General features: G+C 51.9%; 2 protein-coding genes across 2 annotated transcripts in view; one reads left to right on the forward strand and one right to left on the reverse strand.

Moving 5' to 3' along the window:
- Window positions 1-22,503, reverse strand: part of LOC116571470 (formin-like protein 5) — an 88,394-nt gene that overhangs the window by 62,997 nt on the left and 2,894 nt on the right. The gene's annotated exons all lie outside the window — the stretch shown is intronic.
- The window catches only part of ZBTB7C (zinc finger and BTB domain containing 7C), a 336,440-nt gene that overhangs the window by 61,494 nt on the left and 252,443 nt on the right, over window positions 1-22,503 (forward strand). Inside the window, exon 2 of the mRNA XM_032310027.1 lies at window positions 4,759-4,988. The gene's annotated coding sequence lies outside the window, so the exon portion shown is untranslated. The remainder of the gene's footprint in view (window positions 1-4,758; window positions 4,989-22,503) is intronic.

A 22,503-nucleotide genomic window follows, 5' to 3' on the forward strand; every position in this document is an offset into this window, starting at 1 on the left:
GTTCTTTTCATAACTTTGGGCTTTCCTTGTAGCAGTTGCCCAGGGGGCCAATGGTACGTGCCCTGCCAGGCCAGACAGCACCAGGCTAGGTCTGTGGATATTTAGCTTTCAGCTTAGGTTGGAGGGTGCAATGGATAAACTTCCATTAAAAAAAAATAATAATAATGTCTGCTTATTGTTAAAAATTCAAGCAGTGTGTCTAGAAACACCTGAAGACACCCTCTCCTGGCCCTTCACAGCCCACTCCCCCGGGGTGACCACTTAGCGCTGCCTCAAATGGCTCCTTCATTTTCCTGCCAGCCGTTGGGTTTTGTAGGATCCACACCACAGCAAGGCTATTTTTAACGAGCATCCCAGGCTTCAGGGGGTTGAGGAGAGGGGAAGAAAAAGATTCCATTTGTATATTTTTAATCCGTGCACATTTGAGCAGTGGCTTTCCTGTCCCCACTGCCAAGGGTTGCGGGCAATTGATTAGACTTTCTGGATGCAGGGCAATCCTTTCTCTCCCCTTAACGAGGCTGGAAGGCCAGGGAGGGGTGCAGGCGATATTTCCAGGGCTGATGGCTGTCTCAGCTGGCTGCCTCCTGATTCTGCCTATCCCCACCAGCCCTCTCCCTCCCAACAGCCTCGAAAATCCTGGCTGGGTCTCCCAGGGCAGAGGAGGCCTGGGAACCTGACTCTTTGTGCCAGGCTCATATTTGGAAACGTCTCCAGCCAGGGGTTGGCGTCGGTCCCGCTTGGACTCTGGGCAGGGGGTGCAGTCACATGCGCTGCCTTCGAGTAGGCAGATTCTGAGTGGGCAACAGTCCGCTTTGAATATAAACACTCTTCTTTAATGCGGAGGAGCTGGCATCAGGGCCTGCACTCCTGGGCCCTGGGTGAGGGCAAGTACTGGTAGCCGATGGGCAATGGGGAGAGGGAAGAAAGATGTCAAAGTGGTGGTGGAGGAAGGGCCCCAGCTCCGTACCCCACCCCACCCCCAAGTCGGTCCCTCCCTGTTCTCTGCACTCCGCCTCCCAGTGCCCAGAGCGCTGCCCCTGTCTGAGCGGGGGGGGGGGGGGGGGGGGGGGGGCCCTGCAGCCCCCATGGGGGCCCAGCAGTGCCCCAACCTGGACTTTCCATTTTGCCTTGGGAGTTCCCCAGGGCTGTTCAGGGGCAGTCCTGGGAGGCAGTGGGAGTGGGGCTGGAGGGAGGCTGGGTGTGGTTTCACCTGCAGCAGCATCTCGCTCCATCTCCCTCTGAAAGCAGCCAGCCCATCAGCCTCTCCACCTGGGACCTATGACATGTGGCCCTGATGGCCTCATCCCCGAAGGCTCGCTCAGCACTGACCAGAGAGGTCCGAGCATCTCTTGCTCACTCTCTTTTCTCTTCCATGGCATCGTGCGGGGAGGGACAATCTAGATCAAGTGATCTCGGTCTTAAAGCGTAGCCTCCTGGGGACAACCATCATGCCCCAGCCCTGTAACAACTCCCTTTGCTCCCCCCCCATCAGAATTTATTTTTCCCTTTGCTTTTAAAACAGTTCCTCTAAGGAGGGGCGCTCTGATTCATTCCACTCGCCTCTGATACTTCCTGAGCACCTGGGAGGTGCAGACCTTGGTGACTGCCAGCCCCCACAGCGTGGGTGGGGGTGGGGGTGGGGGCTAGGGCTCGCCTCCCATCACACCTCTCCACCCTCTGCAGGCCTGCCTGCTCTGGGGACTGGAGTGGCTCGCTCCAATTCAGCTCTTGGGAGAGGAGGCTGCCTTCCTGCCGCCGAATCTTCAGAGAGAATCCAAATGCAGCAACAGGATTTCCCTCCTACAGCCTGAAACCAAGCCCCTGCCAAGTGCTCCAGCTCCTGGCTGGCGGCCCCCAGCCCTCCCTGCCCCATCCACCCCCTGCCTCCCCACGTCTCAGGGAAGAAGCCTCCAAGCCGTGGTCAAGAAGGCTGAATAGATATTTTCTTTCTATCTCCTGGGAGCAACACGGTAAATACGCAATGACTGGGTGAATGAACAAACAGATGAATGAGCAAGTAAGCAAATGAATGAAGGAACGGACAGAAAAGCGGTCTCAGCGCCAAAGGGACTTAACGTTTGGAGGAAAAGACCAGGGCTTGTAGAATGGTAGCACTGTGGGGTGCAGGGGGCCCTAGGGCTCAGGCTCCCCGCCTTCTTATGGGAAAGACAGCTCAGGTTCGGAGGCTGGAGGGGCTGCTGGGGCTGCCGGGATGGCTCCCAGACCGCGGAGGTCAGAGGATGGTGAAATTGCCCAGGGTGAGTGAGATCCAGAACCGAAGGCAAGGCTGCCCTACTTTCCGTCTGCCACTGCCCTAAGTGTCCCTCGTCCTTGGGAAAAATTGCCTTTTCATATGGTTGGGAGTGGACGGTGCAATTTTTCTTCGAGGGTTAATTGTTTTGCTGACAGCACAGATAATTAGGAATGAGAATCCCGGAGTGAGGGCGACAGCACCATCTGCTGTGAATGTGGTTCAGCCCCACCTTGCAGGAGGGCCCGCAAGTGCGGCTCTCCTCACCCACCCCCTCCAACCCCCAACAAGAATTTATGAGCTTGAGCTGTTTGCCTCTGGAGCTACAGCTGCTAGGTGACCATGCAGCTGGCGGGAGAGGCCAGCGACTGGCTTCTAAAGGGGTCGACTTACTCTCCTTCTTCCCCCGCCAGGGCATCTGCAGCACGTAGCAGGGCTCACTTAAGAGCTCCAGGGTTGACTAAGGACCCCCTTGGCTGCCTGGGACTCAGAGACCTAAGGCCAAGGGAATGATTTGCTGCTCTTCCCATAGCCCCAGGTTGGGAGGTCTAGTCCACGGTGGACTGGATGGAGCGGGGTGACTGGGGCTGTACCACGTGCTGTGGCTGCCATTAGTGTTTGGGTCATTTTGTTCTGCACAGCTCCATGGATTTGCCCCCTCTCCTGGGTTTCCGGGCCTGTGGCCGGTGCTGCTTTTCTCTGGAAGGAGCTGGGTTGGCCCCGCCTTCTACTGCCAGGTAGAGATTTCCAAGTTGTGATTCCTCCCTTGTCAATAGAAGCAGAGCAGCTCTGGAATCAAGCAGGGCATCCTACTGTCCAGAAGCAAATCTTTCCTCATACGGGTGGGACAGTGTGGATTTTTAAAAATTTTTATTATTTAGGAGCATATCACCTATATGAAAGAACATAGAAATGCATATATGCTTTTTGTAACAGGAATTGCCTTGTTTGTTCCAAGTGATACACAAACACCACCTCCAGCGATGTCTTGCCCAGAAATGCCTTGGAGGTTGGAGCCATAGAGTCAGGTCCCCCAGGAAGCTCCAGGTCGGCACAGCCTTGCACCCCAAAGCTGTAGCTGTTTATCACAGCCAGTTAGCTGGGAGCCTGCATATCCCTGTCTTCCTATTCTGTTCTCTCTGTGCTTCCTCCTCCCAGACCCTCCTCTCAGGGAAGAAGCCGAAGGCATGATTGTTCTCTTGTCCCCATCCTCCTGTAGCAGGCCAAGCATGTCTCTGTTCCTCTTCCCCCTCCTACTCCTCTTGACCCACCATGCCGCTGAGGTGACAGGGAGTTAGCCTAGGACCTGGGAGCTTGCTGGAAAGAATGGTAATTGGGAGTCAGGAGTTCCTGTCTTGGCTCTTTCACCCACTTACTGTGTGACCATTAGCAAGATATTCAGTGTCTCTGTGCTCTGTCTCCTCATCTTTAAAATACCCCTTTACTTTGCTGTTCTGAAACCAAAGAGATCCAATGGATGTTAAAGCAGCCTGAAGGGTGTTTATCATTATATGTGGTGTAAGACACTGTCATCGTCATGCTTATGGAATTCATGGGACCTCCGATCTCTGCCTTCCTTTGCCACCCTCATCCCTGTCCATGGTGCTGCCCCTCACTGGTAGTGCTGGGTGCCCTTGTGGGCACTCCCCACGGGCCACAGCCGCTTCCCAGCAGTGGGCTCACTGAGGCTCCGCGGAGGCCAGGGCCGGGGTGGAGCTCAGGGTTATGGCCATCTGGGTAGCAGGAACCCTCCCCTTGTACCTTTGGAAGTGGAGGCCATGACTGGCTAGAGGCACATGGCTATGGCTACTGGGGACCTAGTCCTCGGAGGTGAGCGGACCTCCAGGCTGGCCACCCCTTAGAGTGTGAGCTGTGGTCTTGGCGAGGAGATGCTGTCACTCAGTGGAGCCAGTCTGCGTGCCTTACTCAGTGAGGCTTGCATGTCCTCTCTTGTCTCTTGCTCTGAGCCCAAGGACTGCCAAAGGAGGTTCATAATAAACCACAGGTGGGGGGGCTGCCTGGAGCCCCCACACCACAGCATGCTGGAAGTCTCACCCCAGGGGCTTCCTGGGCTGCAGGAGTTGAGGAGTGTCCCTGATGGGCATGTGTCTGTTCTCTGTGGTCTCATCTGTGGACGGAGAGCGCCCCGTTCCCTCCTCTTTCCTGGGATAATAAGGTTCTGTCGGTATTAGGAACTGAGCTCTGAAGAGTGGGTAGGATGAAGGGTAGGTCTTACAGGCAGAGAAAACAAATATACAGAGGTAAGGAAACAGGACTGAGGGTGTGTGTGCGTGGGCATGTGTGCACTGCGGCCCGGGGGTGGGGCTGGTGGGTGGGACCTTGGCAGTGAAGACCTTGGCTGCGGTGAACTATGTATGGTCCCCAGCAATTGCAGGACCTAATCATAAAAAGCAATAAGACGATGGCTGGAAAATTCTAGCACAGTTAAAACTGGGACAGGTGGTTCTGTTCGCGGTGGGCGACAGAGGCCTCCATTCTTATTGCAGGTCCTTTCTGAAGCAGCTGGGAGCTCAGAACGTGCTGTCACCTCCGAGGAGCGGGCCAGCCAGGAAGAGGAGGAGGGGATGGCGCGGATCGCAGCCAAGGCCTGAGGAGTGAGGGTCGTCTGCAGACCGCTGGACCTGGGGCCGCCACGTCGGGAGGGCTTCGCTACCGGAGAGACTCAAGAAGAATCGATGCTTCGGCCCCCAGCAACATGTACACGGTGTAATGACAGGTAATGAACCTGAGGCTCATCTATCCTCTCTGAATGATGTGGCAGGTAGGAGAATACATCAGCCTGCAGAAGACATCAAATGTCAACCCTTGGAAAGATAACTATGCAAACAAAGTGCCGTAAGGCCTGATAAGATGATAGATGGGCGCTTTCTAGTTATTAGTTTCTGCCCCGTGCACTCACTGGAGCCCGGCACCGGAAGATTTAGCATCGGCTGGTTCACTTCCTATGCTGTATGGGAAGGCATGATGCCTTTATAGACGTAGCACCTCTTGTTTGAAGAGCTCAAAGTAACAAATCAAGAAGTCATTATTTCCTACTGGCTCCCTTGGGCCGGGAGTTGATGCCAGTGGGTAAACAGGCAGCGAGGGGCGCAGGAGTGCTTGGCGGATTCTTGGGGGTAGGTCTGGAGACCTCACTGGTTGGGAAGCCTTCTTGATTGACTGAGATTTCTCTGAAGAGAGGGTCAGGCGGTAGGTTGGTATTTCTTGTAGACTAAAGGAAAAGGGGACTTTATCGTTCTCTCTCTCTCTCTCTCTCTCTCTCTCCAAGGGCACTAGGTCAAGTAGCAGATCATCCAGGGTGGCTGGGGAAGGTCATGAGTAGGGATTTGGGGAGCAGAGGAAGGGGCTGGTGGATACCCTGGATCTAGAAGTCAGCCAAGCAGGAAGCATCATGCAGGTCCCCAGAGCCTGAAGGTGGAGGTCTAGCCTGAGGCTAGAAAAAGAAGGGAGCCAGTGGGACTGGAGACCCTGAAGGTGAGTTCTGATCTGATGGAGGGCCTGTTCCCATGGGTCATCTGGTCTTTGCTCTGTGTGTCATATAGGGTACCATTCTGGCAACTTCTACTTTGGGGAAAACGGCAGGCTAGGGCAGAGGCAAAAAATAGCTTAGGGCCTTGGGAAATTGACCAGGGCAGGGGGAGAAGGACCAATGGCCTGGGGCAGGAGGCCCAAGGGGGTGTGGCAAATTCCATTCCAGTGCCGGCCAGTGTCAGGATCCATTGGGTCAAGCCAAGGGGTGGGGAGGGGCAGAGAATTAGGACTTCTGGGTGGCCTTGTTCTAAATCAGGCAGAAAGAATAAGATGAAGAAGGAATTTAGAAAGCTGAGCCCAGCTCTAGGAAATGGGTCAGCCACACGCACCAGGCAGGCCCAGACTTAGCTCCTATGTATATGAGGAAATAGAAGGGAGTTTGAGCTCTGGGGAGCCCAGCAAGGTTAGTCGGGGGTCTGGCGGTGCTTGGAGGGGCTTTGCTAGGGAGGCAGCCACCTCCACAGGTATCTGGGGCTGTGTCTCTGGGGACCCCAGAAGCCAGCATACTGGCCCTGGACTACTCACATGTCCCACCTCTCAGTGGGGTCTGTGGTCCATATGTCTCAGACTGGACTGGGGACGTAGGCAGGGCTGAACCTAAAGAGTCCCGTGGTGGCAGGTGATAGGGGCAGCAAAGGTCCAGTCCTGCGGGGTGCTGTGTGAGGACTTTCATTGTGTGTGTGGTTTCAGGAAGGTCGGAGTAGTAAGCTTCCTGATCAAGGCAAGAAAGAACAAAGGATCAGGTCTATGAAAAAGGTTCTTAACCTAGTTTATCAATATTACTGAGTAGCTGTTGTGTGCTGGGCACTGCGCGCGGTGCCAGAAATGCAAAGATGTATGAGGATCTTTGCTGCTGAGGGAGGGAGGATGGCACCCAGGAATAAGCACGGCAGTGGGGACAGAGCCAAGACCATGGGAGCCTCGGGCTCCTATCTTCAAGACGGGGGCAATGCTTTCTCACTCACAGACTGGTTGGGAGAATTAAATAAAATAAAACATGCAAAAACACTTAGCGCAGCAGCTGGCACCATAAGAAGTGATCAATACATCGAACTTACTTGCATTATGCCGCCCTTGGAGGAGCTCACGGTCTGGCAGGGCTGGGAGCAAAGGAGGCTGGAAGTCCCAAGGGTCACAATTGTAATGGGATCCAAGACCTGGACTCTGGAAACCTGGTTATCAGAATTTGTCTGGCCATGGAAGGTGTAGTCCAAGGTGGAGCCAAACACTCAGAAATGGTGACTGGGTTCAAGTGCCTTGGCAACTGCTGGGCCCACGGTTCTTTATGGGTACCTAGTAAGATAGACGGCGGGAGAGGTGGGAATTTCCAGAATTGTTGAGAAGAGAGGACATTCTCAGAATGCCCGGAGGGTCTTGCTTCCTCAGCTTCCAGCGCTGTTCTTGGGAGCAGGGCAGGGTGAGCTGGGTATAGAAATGAAGGCGGGCCTTGGGTCCTACAGCAGGGCTGCCTAGGAGAGTCTGAGCACCAGCCACAGATGTAAGCCACCCATGGGATTTTAAATTTCCCAGTAGCCACACACAAAAAGGTAAGCATAAGAAAGTCAAATTAATTGTAGTATGTAAATATGTAATATGTAAATATAAAATTAATTGTAATAATGCATTTCATATAACTCGAAAGTCCCAAATATTTCCACCTATGGTCAATATGCCAATTGTTAATGAGGTATTTCCCATTCTCCTTTTCATGCAAAGTCTTCCAAGTCCTGAGTGCATCTGACACAGGCAGCACCCCTCTGTTTGGACTGGCCACGTTTCAAGGGCTCATTTCAAGCAGCTTGTGGCTACTGTCCTGGACAGCTCAGGTCTACAGTCTAGAATATCTTGTCAGTGGGAACCCAGAGGCCAGGTGTCCCAAGCTTAACAATAGGACTCACTATCATGTCCTCTTCTTATGACACATCTGTCATGCATCCCTGGGGAAATTGGCTTCAGCGATCTGAGATGACTTGAATCACTCATTCTAGATGGTGACTTATGTTTTCTAGAACCAGCCCCCGGGGGGTGGGTGTCCCCAGCTGGTCTTAGAACTCTAGCATCTCCTTGTTCAAGGCTGACCTCAGGCAGTTCCTAAAGCTCTCTGAGCATCAGAGACTTTGTGGGAAGTAGCACTAATCATTTCTATCTTGTTGGGTAATGATGAGGACTTCAATACAACAATGAGTGATTATCTCGTGACATTCTTGTCAAGAAAGAATTCTTGTTATTATCTTAAGTCAAACAAAAACCAATTTGAGTTCCCCTAAGTTTGGCAGAAGTTTCCTAGCAGGCATTTCTGTGGTTCTGTCCATTGCACAGGAATGATGGGGCTTTACAGGTCAGGAAAAATGGAGAGGGAGGTGAGGCCTGGATCCTAGCACATGGCAGCGGGGCCTGCCTGGGGACCCTCCTGGGGCCATCTGGAGGAGGTGACTCCTCCTCCTGCCTGGGGACTCCTGCCTGGAGCCATCTGGAGGAGGCAGACCCTGCAGGCAGCCTGTGCTCCTGTGTCAGCTCTGCCATAGGGAATCTTGAGGTACCTAGGCCTTCATCTCTAGGGTTTGGACACTGCCAAGTTGCTCTTTGGGACCCACCCCAGGGGTCCTGCTCTAAAAACTGGATGTCCTTCAACCTTTCTGTTTCTATTCTTCCGGCTGCCGCCTTTGAAACGAAGACCCATCTCTACCTTATTACCCCTATCTTTCCTGAGCCGTAGACATACAGGTTCCTCCCTCTGAGGATAAGGGAACCTACTGGCACAGAGCGTGGCTACTCTTTCTGGGGCTGGGGGTATGGTTTTTATTATTTTGTGAATGACATCTGCTCCAGCCACAGGCCCCCAACAGCAGCAGCAAAATAAGGTTTGGTGAGAATTCTGCCATGGGGTAGAGGTTTAGAGTGCCTGCAGGCAGATCCCATGTCCTCCTGGCCTGCTGTGGAAGGGGCAGGCGGTGAAGATCAGTGACACAGAGAGTAAGGGGGTATCAGCTGTGCTGGAGAACCAGGGCAACGTCTGCAAAATGAATGGAGACTCCAGGCCTGGGGACCCAGGCACCGTTTTCAAGATTGGGTTAACACTTGGTTGTGTGTGGCGGGGTCAGCGGTCCTCTGAGGCTCACTGCAGTGGCCCATAGGTCCCCGTGTTGCTGCCTCTCTAGGCAAGAAGTCCTATCCCCTGGAGCAGCTGGCTCCTGCTTCCTGCTGCCTCTCCCAGGGCCCCGAGTTCTCAAAGCTGTCACGAATCAGAAAGGATCCCTCCAAACCTGTGTCATTGTGACTTAACATCTATTTTAAGAGGTAATCCGTGGCACATTTGGAGGACAGTGGGAAGGCTGTTTCACGACATCAAGCACATTTAGATAGAGATGTAGTCATGGCTCTTTCTAAGTTGGCTGTGTGACCCCGGGCAGGTTGTTTACCTTCCCTGGGCCTTAATGTTCTCATCTGTTCAACGGGCGTGAGAACGTGTGTTGCCAAGATGCCAGGTGCATTTGCATTTCCAAAGGGGAACTATGAACCTCAATCACCAAAGATTCGAGAGTCTTAGGGCAGCACGCTTTCCCTCCCCATGCCTCTAACAGTGTGTCATTCTGTTCTTTAACATTAGCCTCTCTGTTGCTTCCTGGGGGTACACAGGGAGTGGTTTCTGATCTATCCCTTTACACTTCTGTAGCCGGGAGAGGCGGAAAGCCACATTGCCCTTGACTGACAACCTTCGTATGGGTATTTAACAATTTTAATTTTTCATGATTCCTCTGATAAAAATAGTGCCTGACTAAAAACAAATACGTTTGTATTTTCCATCTCCTTAATTAGTTTCTAATTTGGGGGTTCTTATTAGCTTAAAATCATCCCACTGAAATGGTCCTTGGAGGAGGAAAAAAATGTGAAAACCACAATCAATTCTAGAGAGATCTTGGTATTTAATTATGCTGATTGGAGCACTAGAGACCCCTGGCAAAACGAACCTCTCAGAATAAGCTTGATTTGTGTAATTTGGTTTTTAAAAATTTTGGATGCATATTTATCATATTCAACTATGTGTTCTTGTTCTCCTTGAGATTCTGACTCATCTTCTAGGAGACGGCTGGAAGAGCCCGCAGGCTCTTGAGACCCTGGGATTCTGGCTGAGCCCACAGAGTTGCTGGTAGGGCCTGGACTGTAGGGAGTACAGGGTCCCCAGCTTGGCTGGTCATTTAAATAGGTCTTTTCTTTAAAAAGAAGAAAGGGAAGGTTAAAAGTCACACAGAGACAAGCTAAGAAAGGATATGGTGATAGAATTTTGGAACCTCATCGTCGGAGAGAGTCTCCCGTGAAATCTTAGAAAAATGGGCAAGTCCCAAAGGGTTAGAGATGCATCTAGAAGCACGTTTTAGGATGTGGTATATAACTTTGGAGGCACTGGGAGGATCTAGTTGCTCAAAAAGGTATCCAGATCCATGGGTCCATATTAGCTTTGCTAAGCGCTGGACAGACAGATGTAATAGGAAGGACACAGCATCACCCATGATATTTGCTTGCTGTAAAGCTGAACCAGATCTGCTCAAGCTGGTAAATCTAACCACCATTTTACACAGGAACTAGAGAAATAGGCAAAACGCCAATGCAGGGAGGCCGTCCACACAGCCACACCGAACCTCAGGACAAATGCCCTCATTTCGCTAATAGGATGTTGAGGAGGAGGTAAGGGGAAGTGTAGGGGAAATTATTACAGATCAGTATAATCTTTTTTTAAGGAGTTATTTATTTATTAGAGAGAGAGAGTGAGCCCATAAACGGGGCAGAGGGAGAGGGAGAGAAAAGCAGACTCCCTGCTGAGCACAGAGCCCAACGTAGGGCTCGATCCCATGACCCCAAGATCATGACCTGAGCCGAAATCAAGAGTCAGATGCTCAACTGACTGAGCCACCCAGGTTCCCCGACTGGTAAAGTCTTAAGAGATACACCAAGCAAATGCACTCTGTGGGTCCAGTTTGAGTTCTGAGTTCAGGCCTACCTGCCGTAGATGGACCAATCTGAGAGAAGCCAGGAACATTAGATCCAGGATGGGCGTTAGATATCCAGGAATTGTTATGAATTTTTTAAGGCATGTAATACTGTGACAGGTATTTACAGATGACACGATATCTGGGCTTTTCTCTAAGATATTCCAGATCAAAAAGATGAAGCAAAAATAGCAGATCGTTGCATACTGTTGAAGCTGGTGATGGACACCTAGAGATTTATTAGGCTCCTCTATTTGTGCGTGTTTGAGAAGTTTGACGATGACAAGTAGAATAATAATGAGAAGGAGGAGGAGGAAGAGGAGGAGAAAGAAAAGAAGGAGGAGGAGGAGGGGGAGGAGAGGAAGAAGAAGAAGAAGAAACATCCTTACTAGTTGGCTGAGCCCTGAAATTTCATCATCAGCGCTTTATCCACCCAGCTTAAGCCTTCCTTCATCCATCATACGCAGCTTCTCCTGGGAGTGCGACTGCCACTTTAGGAGAGTCACAGTGGGTCAGAAGACTATGTCCCCAGCGCAGAAGAGTTCCAGGGGAGGTCCAGTTTGGAAAAGTCTGTATTGAACGAAGCCGGAGAGATTTCTCTGGAGCCTTGGTTTGGCTGATTGGCACGGGACATCTTGCGTGAGGGTGGGCTCTGGCGATGCGGCGTTCCCCACGATTATTTGTCATAGGCTTCAAAGGAGGTAGACACCTCCAGCCCCTTCAGGGAAAATCAGTTAGAACCCTGGTTGCAGAGTTGTTTCTGTTTACTCCCTAGTCATCGATTAATCCCTCACTCTGTGTCCCAGTTTTCTTATCTGTAAAATGAGCTTAATATCACCTATCACGTACTTTACAAGACTATGGAAGGGCTTCGTACACAGTAGAGAGCCCAAGAGCAAAGGTGAAATTGTGTGATTTTTGTCTGGGACCATTTTCCAATGCTTGGTCCATGAGGGTTTGCTTGGAGGCTTGTGACTCTGTACACAGGGGGTGCCACACGTCACCTCAAGAATGGATTGTGGGGGGTGTCACATGCTCAAAAGATACAAAGGCGGTAAAAACAAGGTCTCTGCCCTTCAGGAGCTCACAATGGACCTGGGGGGTGGGCAGTGAGAGCAAACAGTGATGGGGACTAGCAAAGCCATCTAGCCCTTGAGACAAATGAATGTCTCCGATTCAGAGGTAGAGGGGAGTGCTCTCGGTTGGGGTGGTCTGCGGAGGGCCATCCGGATGAGGTGGCACTTGACCTGGACCTTGAAACTGGGGGAGATCTGCACGGACCATCCCTTTGTTAGTTGTGGATCACTTCGTTGGAATACTTCCCTGTCTCCTGCCGCCGCCCGCCCACATTCTGCAGCTGAACACATAAACCTTGTTTGGATTGCAGTACTGTCTGACGCGGGGGCCCGGGTCCTCCCCGTCCAGAGCAGGGGTCAGTGCTCCCCCTGCTCAGCCCTCCCAGCCACTCCCATCCTTTCCTCCGCTCTATCTCCACCTCTAGTTTCCATCTGCCCACCGGAGCCCAGAGGAGCGGGGATTACTCATCCCGTCCACACTCATCACTCCTGCCCTCCTTTTTAAGTTAAAAAAAAAAAAAAAAAAAGAAAGTATAAAGCACAGAAACAAAGCAATAAATTATGACTCAGAGACACCCAAGCCTTCATGTGGAAATGTTTATCACTGTCAAATCATTCCTTCAGGCAGTGAGAGAAGACAGCCTGAGCGGGGATTGCGGGAAAGGTGGGCAGCAGTGGTCTGAGTGGAAGTGGAGGAACTGGAGGCACCCTTGGGGGCCGGCCTGGATTCTTGGGTGCAGAGAGCTGGCCGGGGGGCTTCGACTCTCCTCGTGGGGTGTACGTGCAGTTTGTTGGGGTGTGAATAGCAGTCAAGGGCACTTGCTCACAGAGAGCCCACGCTGTCCTTTAATTGGCACGGCAGAAATGCAAGAGAAGGACCCAAGGAAACAACAGGGCTGGGGTGGGTGCTTTGAGTCAGCAAGGAGGCCAGCTCCGTGCCACGCCAGGATTCAGAGATGTGGACACGTGCGTCCTCTTCTAGAGTCTGTGTGGGCAGAGCTCAGCCCACTCCTGGCTCGTTGTAAGGCTCAGGAAGCTACTGTTCATACTGATATTGGGGGGAGGGGCTTACCCAGTGCCTGGCATGAAGTTGTCCCCCACTGTGCTTTTCATAGTGACTGCACACCTCAGCTTGGGGGTCAGAGGGCCTGCTGTTAATCCTGGCTTCACTACTCAGGCGGGTGACTGGGTTTTCCTAAGCCTTGGTATCCTTAGGCGTAAGATGGGGTCCTCCCTCCCACTATGGCTGGGCGGGGCGGGGGGGGTAGCAAATGAAATGATCCAGAGAGAGCCCTTGGCCCCTATGGACCCTCACCAACTTTCAGTCTTCATTTCTACCCTTTCTGCCGCCGTGCAGTAGTATGACAGCCAGCAAGCTCCCGCGAGCCTCAGTTTCCTTGTCTACGAAATGGAAATAATGAGATTACCTGCCCTGCTGACGTGGGGGCACAGTGAGGAGTGAGTTTAACGGGCAAGTAAGGTAACAGTGTTGGAAGGAGTAGCCAGAGTTCATCAAACGTTTAAAAACCCGTATGCGTATGTCCGTTCCCGTCAGGTAGTCCCACATGTGAACGCACACACACAGACCATACTCAGAATTCCCAGAGTGGCCAGAAGGGTGCCCAGCGTGATGCGGGTGTCCTGGGAGGGAGAGAGGTAGCACCTGTCTCTGAGCTGGTGTGTATTGTGCTTTTTGGCTGTTTCAGTTTCCTGCAGGCCAATCGTCCCTGTTTCTGGCCGGCTGCCCTGTGCTCTTGGGGGTGGGAGAGGCACGTGGGGCCAGGCCCCAGCGACCTGGCATCCGGCGTGGCCTTTAGGCTGCCCTGGGTGAAGCCGGAGCAAGTCCCGGAACTGGTTGATGAATGGATCCTCTGCTATTTCACCTGCTTCTGGGGGGGGCAGTGGGGGCTTCTTTTCTGTTAGAGACACACCCCTTGAAGCAGCCGTCCCTGACCCCGGTCCTCTGTTGCCTCTCTGAGTCGGAAGGTGCTCCTTCTCCCAGCCCTGGCCGTTGGGGCCGAGATCAGCCGTCCGTTTACCCGCTTATTCTAATTCGCTTTATAACTCAGCACTCGCTCTAGGTTTTGATTTACAGTTAATGGTTCATCTTTGAATGAACACTTGTCTGGAACCTTCCATCAGTCAATGGTGATGGTATTGACTTGTAAGCAGGGAATGAGTCCTGGGGTGCTAAGTCTTTTTATTTTTGGGGGGGCAGTATTTCCCCCTTTTCCCCCTATCAGCCACATAAGAAACCCTCCACAAATACAAACTCATTTTATTCTAAGGCCACATGGTGTTGTGGAAAGAGCACAGGCATCTGTCGGGAGATAGGAACTCTGGGCACCACTTTGCTGTCAGCTCACTCACTGTATGATTCTGCATGAGAAAATAATGACCTCTCTCAGCCTCAGTTTCTCTTCTGCCAGGAAGTGCAGGGTTGGGAGGGCACTTCTTGTCCTGAGCCTCTGACGGAGCAAATCAGCCCAACGAAGTGTATAATGAATGTGAGATATCTGTGTTCAGATTACAAATATAATAACTGCTTCATATAAGAAAAGAATTACAAGTGTGTCACCGAGAAAGCGAAGGGAACTATAACTCCCCTTCCCCTTCCAGGGACTAGCATGGCATTATTCTATCTGTATGGTCACTGTGGCTCTGGAAAATAGATCCAGATGGCCCCAACATGAGATCAAGCTACGGATTATGTTCTGCAGTTTGTGTTTCTACTTAATGTATCTTTAAAAAAACTACTCACATGGCTCACTCTTGTTTTTTATAATATGGTTTTCTATAGTATGGACATCATCTATTAATAGACTAGAATTAATTTCACTAATGGACATCTGGGTGGTGGCAGTGAGTTGTCATTGATTGGATGATTGGTTGCCCCTCCTATTCCGGGAGCAGGTCAGAGAAGAGCCTGTGAGGGGAGAGCACGCTTCCAGGGCCAAAGCCGCCATCCTGAGTGAGGGTGCTGCTCCCCAGAACTGGGGGCACAGTGAGGAGGGTCTGGGGTGGGGTGGGCTGGAGCCACGGGCAGGCCAGAGCCTAATGGTGTAAACACGTTCTTAGAGCAGCTTGGTTGCTCTGGGACCATGGAATGCCAGCAGCTGGGACAACTGTGACTCAGGGCTGAGTCAGGGAGCGGACGTGGCATCGCCCTGCCGAGGTGGGCAACCTTGAACGGCACTGGCCTGGTACCAGCCCTGGCCTTCACCTCCTCCCTCCGCTGCCAAGGCAGGGATGCCAGGCCACCGCGGGCAGCTCCATCAGGCTGCCTATCTGTCCCCCTGTTCCCAGCCTCCAGGAGGCTGGAGGCTGGTGACCTACCCTCCTGGGTCCTTGGGACTGCGGGATCCCAGGCAAGGCAATATCAGGACCCATTTTTCAGAGAAGGCAGAAGGGAGACCTTGTTGGTGCTTGTGCCTAAAAATTATTTCCTCCTTCCCCTTTCCTCTTGTGTTTGACCGAATTAGAATTTTTGAATTGGTAAAGCATTTATAGGGTTTAAAAGTCAAAATGACATATAAAGGTATATACCCAGAGCTCTCCGTCTCCCTCTTTTGCCCTCTGTAGGCGACCGTTTACATAATTTTCTGATTTATACTTCCAGTGTTACTTTCTTCCAAAATGGAGAAACTCGAATATGTATCTTTCGTTTTCCACCTTACCATAAAAAAAAAATACCTTCCGTATATCCTGTACCTTTGCTTTTCTTCTTTCCTTGCGTGTATCCTTGAAATGTCTCCATATTAGCCCACAGATCGCTTCCTCAGTTATTTATTTATTTATTTATTTGCTTATTTATTTTTTTAATAGCCGTGAAGTAGTTACCAGATGCATGGTTAGAATTTTTTTTAAACAAGCCCCCTATAGAAGGACACTATGATTGCTTTCAGTTTTTGACTATTAAAAACACTTCCGCAGGGACGCCTGGGTGGTGCCCTGGGTGGGTTAAGCCTCTGCCTTCGGCTCAGGTAATGATCTCAGGGTCCTGGGATCGAGCCCTGCATCGGGCTCTCTGCTCAGCACGGAGCCTGCTTCCCCCTCTCTGCCTGCCTCTCTGCCTGCTTGTGATCTCTGTCTGTCAAATAAATAAATAAAATCTTTCTTAAAAAACCCAAAAAACAACAACAAAAAAACCCACTTGCAATCTGATGTCAGGCTGGACCATTTTGTTGCGTGTGGGTACACGGTATATAACGAACCACCCCAAATCTTTTTCCAGAAGTAGGTGGAGTATGCATTATCTTAGAGCAGATATGTGAATGAGACTTTGCTCCCAGATTCCCATGCCTGGTTGTCCAAAGGACCCCGTCCCCCAGCTCCCTGCATGCCATAGCCGCCAAAATGTCTGCCCAGATGCAGTGTCTTCTGTTGGCTGATCTGGAACTTTAGAAATGGTCTTTACTTTCATTTCCTCTGGTGGTCTCAGCAGAGACTCAATCCTGGGCCCTAGACATCTGAAGTCTCTGGAAAGGTTAGCCCGAGTCCTGAGCCCAGCGGCAGAAACGTCATGGCCTGGATCTGTCAGGGGGTGTGGGTTCTGGTCCCAGATCTACTGCCGATGAACCGGGGACACTGCAGCAGCATCCCCCTCTGCGCTGTCCTGTCGGGGAGTCAAGTGGCCTGACCTCCTCTCCCACGCTGACCTTAGGTGGTGGTGGGAGCAGCCGGATGGCATTAAGGGCAGTTTTAAATTCCTGAGGCCTGGGCTAGCAACGAAGTGTCACTTTCTCAATGCGGGCCTGCCTGCTGGTGTTGCCTCACCTCCCCGGGGGGCCGGAATGCTCTCTTTAACGTGAAATCCAAGCGTCCATGAAGCTGGCTTGTACGTGTTAATAAAACGATGCCCACGTGCGGATTGCCATTACTCATAAGTACATTCATTTGGCTACAGATTTGTGGCGCCCTTTCATTGCTAGTGCATGAAAAAGGGATATTTCACACACGTTTCACAGAAGCACTGTGATTTAGCTTCTGAGTGAATAGGAATCGATGCCACAGCCAACTGCCACCCAAGAGCCCGTTTATATTGAATTATGGGCTGCAGTGGCCCCACCTTGGACAAAGATCTTGTCAGATCTGATAAGGTAATAGTAATAATAACCCACATTTTCATTACGCGGGCTCCCTCCCCAGGACTTTGCTGCCAGCCTGTGTGCCTTCTTTGTGGTTTAGTTTCTTCCTGTCCCGGGTGTGCCTAAGTCAGCCGGGGCCTCCCCCCAGGAAGGAGGTCTGGGCCCCAAGTCTCAGTCAACCAGCTGGTAGATTGGTCTGTCCTGCACTGATGCTGTCCTGTACAGAACCCCTCAAACGCAGCGGGTCCACACCTACCACGTCCTCGTCCTGTGAACAGGAGCCGTTGGCTCCGTCCACCCGGCTTCCTGCTTCAGCCCACTTGCTTCCCCTAGGCTCTGCATGTTCAACGTCCCTGGAGTCTGGCTCTTCTCTGCTCCCCCTGTCCTCGTGTAGCCCAAAGCTTCTCCCATGCACTAGCTCTGCAGCCCAAATGGCCTCTCTGCCTTTCCTCTTGCCACCTTGACCCCGATCTTTCCAGAGCAATATGTCATCTTTGCTGACTTCTTGGTACTTCTAGGACAAAGGCAGAAATTCTTGCTGGGACCCACAGGGCCTGCCCACCTGTCTGCCTCCTCCTGCACCCTCTTCCCTTTGGTTTCTGGAAGAAGCAGTGTTCTTTTCCTCCTGGGGTGGTATGCAAGCTGCTCTCTCTGGGAGCTGGCTTCCCTCAACCTCATGGGTTGAACCCCTACACACCCATCAGAGAGCAGCTAGGTGGTCCCTCTCCTGACCCTCTGGGCTAGGTCCAGTCCCTTGTTAGCCCTGATCACAGTTATATATAAAAATCTAATGTAATGAGCTATTTGATATCTGTCTCCTCACCAGAGGGTAAATTCCATGTCCTGTTGACAGCTGGATGCCAGCACAGCACACAGAACATAGTAGGAGCATATCAAATGAGGGGAAGCATGAGCAGGCCGTGTCCCGAAGGGCAGGGCAGGGGGACTCAAAGAACACAGACAGCCAGTGAACGTTCCTTTTGTAGCAACATCAGCCGGATGACACAGTTGTGGGAATACAAAGGACTTCAGAGGTAGTCTGGAGTCCCAAGCCCCTCTGGGAAGGAGGGAGAGCAGAGCTGTGGCCAGGACTGCAGCCTCTTGGGTCCCAACTGCCTGCCTTCTTGCTGTGTGTTCTTGAGCAAGTTGCCCAACCTCTCTGAGTCTCAATTTCCTCATCTGTAAGATAGGAACAGCACCTTTTCCGGAAAAACACTGTGAGGAATTAAAAGGGAAGAAACGTGTTACATGAGAAAACCCATGCGAGGTGCTCAGCAGAGGGCCAGCCCTGAGTGCCTTTGGGCTGTTATTATTATATTACAGAGCATGACACTTAAGCCCAGAGAGGTTAGGCTTCCTGAGCAAGATCACACAGTTCCTAACACCCACCCTGGTTTTCTGTACTGGTCACTGGACTGAGCCGTCTCCAGACGTTCTGATCATATTGCTGTGACATAGTGCTCCTCAATCGGGGTGACTTTACCTATGCCCTCCCACTCTCCCGGGGGCATTTGGTGATGTCTGTAGACATTTTTCATTGTCCTAGAAGGGGGAAGGGGTGCTACTGATGTTTAGTGGGAAGAAGCCTGGGGTGCTGGCTGGGGGCTGGACAGGAGCCCCACCGCCAGCAAAGAATCCCAACATGTCAATAGTGCCAATGTTGAGAAACCGTACTATGGCATTTATAGGGGGACGCCCTCTCTGAAAAGGCCAGAGGGTGCCTTGTAAGTCTGTATCCGGGGCAAATGGCCTTTCTTGCTCGAGGCTGAGCAGGGCTTGAAGGCTGAGATAGAACAGAGAAGCAGCCAAGAGTCAACCAGCTGTTTATCGTGGAGAGAAAATGGAACAGGGGTGACCTCAGAAGTGTATGGGCTTCAGGAAGTATGCGTAGTTTTTCTGAGGGGCATCTTTGCCAGAACTTTACACATCTCAGCACCCACCTTCCGCTATTCCCTTTCCAAAGGGTCTTTGGCTCATCCAGGGTTTCGGGGTGCTTCTGCAGAAATGGGGGGTCCTTGCTGGAATGGCTCAGGGAGCAGCCATGCAATGTTACACGTCTGCCCGTGGCTCTGTGAGCAGCTGCCCTTGGGAGGTGTGAGGACTCAGGGAAAGTGTAAATCACACTCCGTCCAGCTTCCCTACCCCCAGGCCCGCACCATTTTCACCTAGGAAAAGTCAAATAAAAATGCATTCCATGTTCTAGTCCTAAAGGAGGCAGGATGGGGAGGAGCCAGGGAGGGTGACCAGCCGCCAACAGCCTTGATGAAGCGTATCTTAGCCGCAGGGTTTTCCTGGCCTTAAATGCAGCCTGGGGACCCCTGGAAGCCGGTGGTCCTGAGTGTCCTCTCTGCGGTCCAGGTGCAGGGGGCAGCCTTGGGTCCTAACCCTCTGTGTGGGTTAGATGGGAGCTCCCAGCTCCTTTCAGGGTTGATGAGGCCTTCAGAGGGTGCCTCACTTCAGGGGACGAGCCCGGCCATTAGGAGGGATTCTTGGAGCTGGGGAAGGTCCATCGCCTGGGGAGCCACACAGATGCCCAGGGTTTCCGGTCAGGTTGGCTGCAGGAGGGTTTGGAAAAGAGCATGAGGACCTCCTTCCCAGAGGCAGGGGTGCCCAGAGCCAGGGTCCAAGGAGCAGGGCCGAGGCTGCCAGCACACTCCCTACAGCTGACAAGGTGCTCTTCAGGTGAGGCAAGGGGGTCGCAGCTGACTGGACGTGAGCTGCGGTACAGTCCATGGTAGATGATGCTTTGCAGGTGTCCGGTCTTTGCCGCCCGCCTGGGAGCCTCCGAGGAGAGCAATAGCTGGCTGGTAGTTCCGTCTGGGATTTGACTGGTTCTCGCCTCCTCTGCTGTTCTCTCGGGTTCCGGCAGCCTGCTCTCCCACCTGGGTTTCTACAATAGCTTCCTGATTGGCATACCAGCCTCCCCCCCGTCACCCGCCATGGGCCATCCTCAAGGCCGCAGCCAGAGAGATCCTTTAAAATGTATCAGATGGTTTTCTCTTTTGCTCAGAACCAGTGGCTCTCCATGTGGCTCAGAATAAAAGCCAAAGTCCCCTGAGTGGCCTGCAAGGCCCCTCGGGTCACTCCACTCTGGCCTCGCTAGCCAGTTCTCAGGTCCCCTTGCCTCAGGGCCTCTGCCCAGATTCTTTCCTTTGCCTAGAAGCTCAGTCCCCCCGAAGCTCAGAAATGGACAAGTCTCTTCCTTCCCCTTCCTCAGGACTTGGCTCAAATGTCACTTTCTCCATCACATCTTCCCAGACCACCTACTTCCTATCTCCCGGATCTTCATTTCTGTCCGTGGCACTCGTAGACTGACGCTGGGTATTGTGGGGACTGTCTATCTCCCTACACTCCAATGTGAGCTCTGAAAAGGTGGGAATTTTCTTTTTCTACTGCACTCGCTGGCATAATCCCAGAGCCAGGGACAATCTCTAGCCTGCGATGGGTACTCGATATATTTTTTCTTATTTCCCCCCTTTCGTACCACTGACGCTTACAACTGGCTTAATCACAGTCTCTGTCTCATGACATTCTCTCTCTTGGCCCATGCATGCTCTACTTTTATTTACTTATATAGTTATTTAGTTATTTTTATTAATCGAATATGCACCCAAGAGCTCGTCATCCAAAACAAAGCAAGGATTTAACAAAACCTGCATCCGAACATGTGATCCGGCCTCACCCCATCCCAGTGTCTCCCCACTGAGATGATCGTCTTTCTTAATTTTGACTTTATCGTTCTCCTGTTTTCCCTTTTATCCCACTTCATTGCATCCATATGTATTCCTAAAAAGTATGTCTTACTGTAGTTATTTTTAGCCTATACAAAGCCTATTATACTGTACATAATCTTCGAAGTCCTTTGCACTCAATATTATATAAGGTCCCCCTCCATTGTTGCATATGCTGTGGCTCATTCCTTTTGATGTCAGAAAGGATGAGTGGAGTGAATATCTAACTTTCAGTTCCCCCATAGTGCCAAGTTCGTAACAACAGCTAACATCTACTAAGCACTTCCTCTGTGCAAGGCACTCTGGTGTTTTATTAGCCCCACTTAACAACAGGTGGGAAGACTGAGACAAGAGGTAAGCACTGGCCTAAGGTCATACCAGAATGGGTCAAGGGGCAGAGGCAGGATTTGAACCGATGTAGTGTGGTTCCAGAGGCCTTGCTCCTGTCCCTGCACCATACCACCTGTCTGAACACATGAGGTAGCTTTCTTGCTTGCACACACACTCACCCCCATGGCCAGCAGGAACCCTGCTATTCAGTCACAAACACAGTCAAAAATTCAGTTACAGAGCCTCTCAGTTACAAATCAAGGTTTGACACAGACACGTAAGCACACACACACACACACACACACGTATACACTGGCTCTCGGGAATCACTCACAAATACTTGTTAACTGATGGAAAATTTATATTAGGAGAGATAGACCTTAGCTTCTGATGTTTGCCAAGAGCTGTCTGTCTGTCCCTGTCTATTTCTGTACATCTCTTCTCTATGAAAAGAAAAAAGCCATCTGGGTCTTGTGCTTCCAGAGGCTGGTGGCTCAGGATCTAGCTGGACAGTCTGTGCCCTTGGCCTTGGCTTCCAGGAGAGCAGGCTGGACAGTGCCATTGGCCTGGGGGAGGAAGAACCTGTTCAGGGCAGTTCGTCTCCCTCTATACCAGAGCCCCGGGAGACCGCAGGGACCTCACTGAGCAGAGCTGGGCAAGAGCTGATCCTTCTAGGGGCCCCCTAGCCATCAGGTGCCCCCTCGTGGTACTAGGAGCACCCTTTCAAGGGTGAGATTCTTTCTACATTAGAAATTAAAAGAAGGGATGGAAAACTGGAGGGCTGGGCACAGGCTCCAGCCCAAAATAGACGCTGCCCTGAGAACAATTGCCCTGGCCCCAGGGGTCACACTCAGTAAGGCCAAGGTCAGGCAAATAAATGAACATTGTGGTGGGTTTGGTCCTGAGCCCAGGGTTGGGCTTGTGTGAGTTGGGTGTGACCACAGGGAGGACAGGGCCATGGAATTTACCCCTCTGGCGTGCAGAATGGCCCACTATGCCAGCCAGCTGTTGCCCAGGCCTGGAGCCGAGCTCTTCTGCAAGGACTACCTGGGACTTGCCTCACTGAGCTACAGAGGGAGGGCAGACGAATCTTACTGGGCAGCTGGATCCCTGATAACCAAGCGGGGTGGAGGGGGCCAGAAGCCTCACCTTGGGGGGATGGGAGTAGAGGTGGATGGGTGACACCAGAGGTTCCAAATCTGTCTGATGGGAGGAGTAAAGGAAGCTAGGGGAACGCTCTGACATGTTCTGCTTTTTGCTATCAATAGGGGGCGGCAGAGAGCAAAAGACGAACAGTGGGGCCTCCACTGCTAATAAGTCCATCCCAGCCTCAGTTTCCCCTGAGCACTGGTGGGCCTAGAAGCCTTCAAGCTAAGTGCAGGTGTGTGGCACTGTGGAAGGGCAGGGCGCCCACTGGGGTGGGGTGGGGAGGCAAGGAATCCTCCAGAAGGGGGAAGGACTGTTTGAACTCATGGCCAGCACTCTCCACCC

Source organism: Mustela erminea, chromosome 13, assembly GCF_009829155.1.
Source record: "Mustela erminea isolate mMusErm1 chromosome 13, mMusErm1.Pri, whole genome shotgun sequence".
Classification (NCBI taxonomy): Eukaryota; Metazoa; Chordata; class Mammalia; order Carnivora; family Mustelidae; genus Mustela; species Mustela erminea.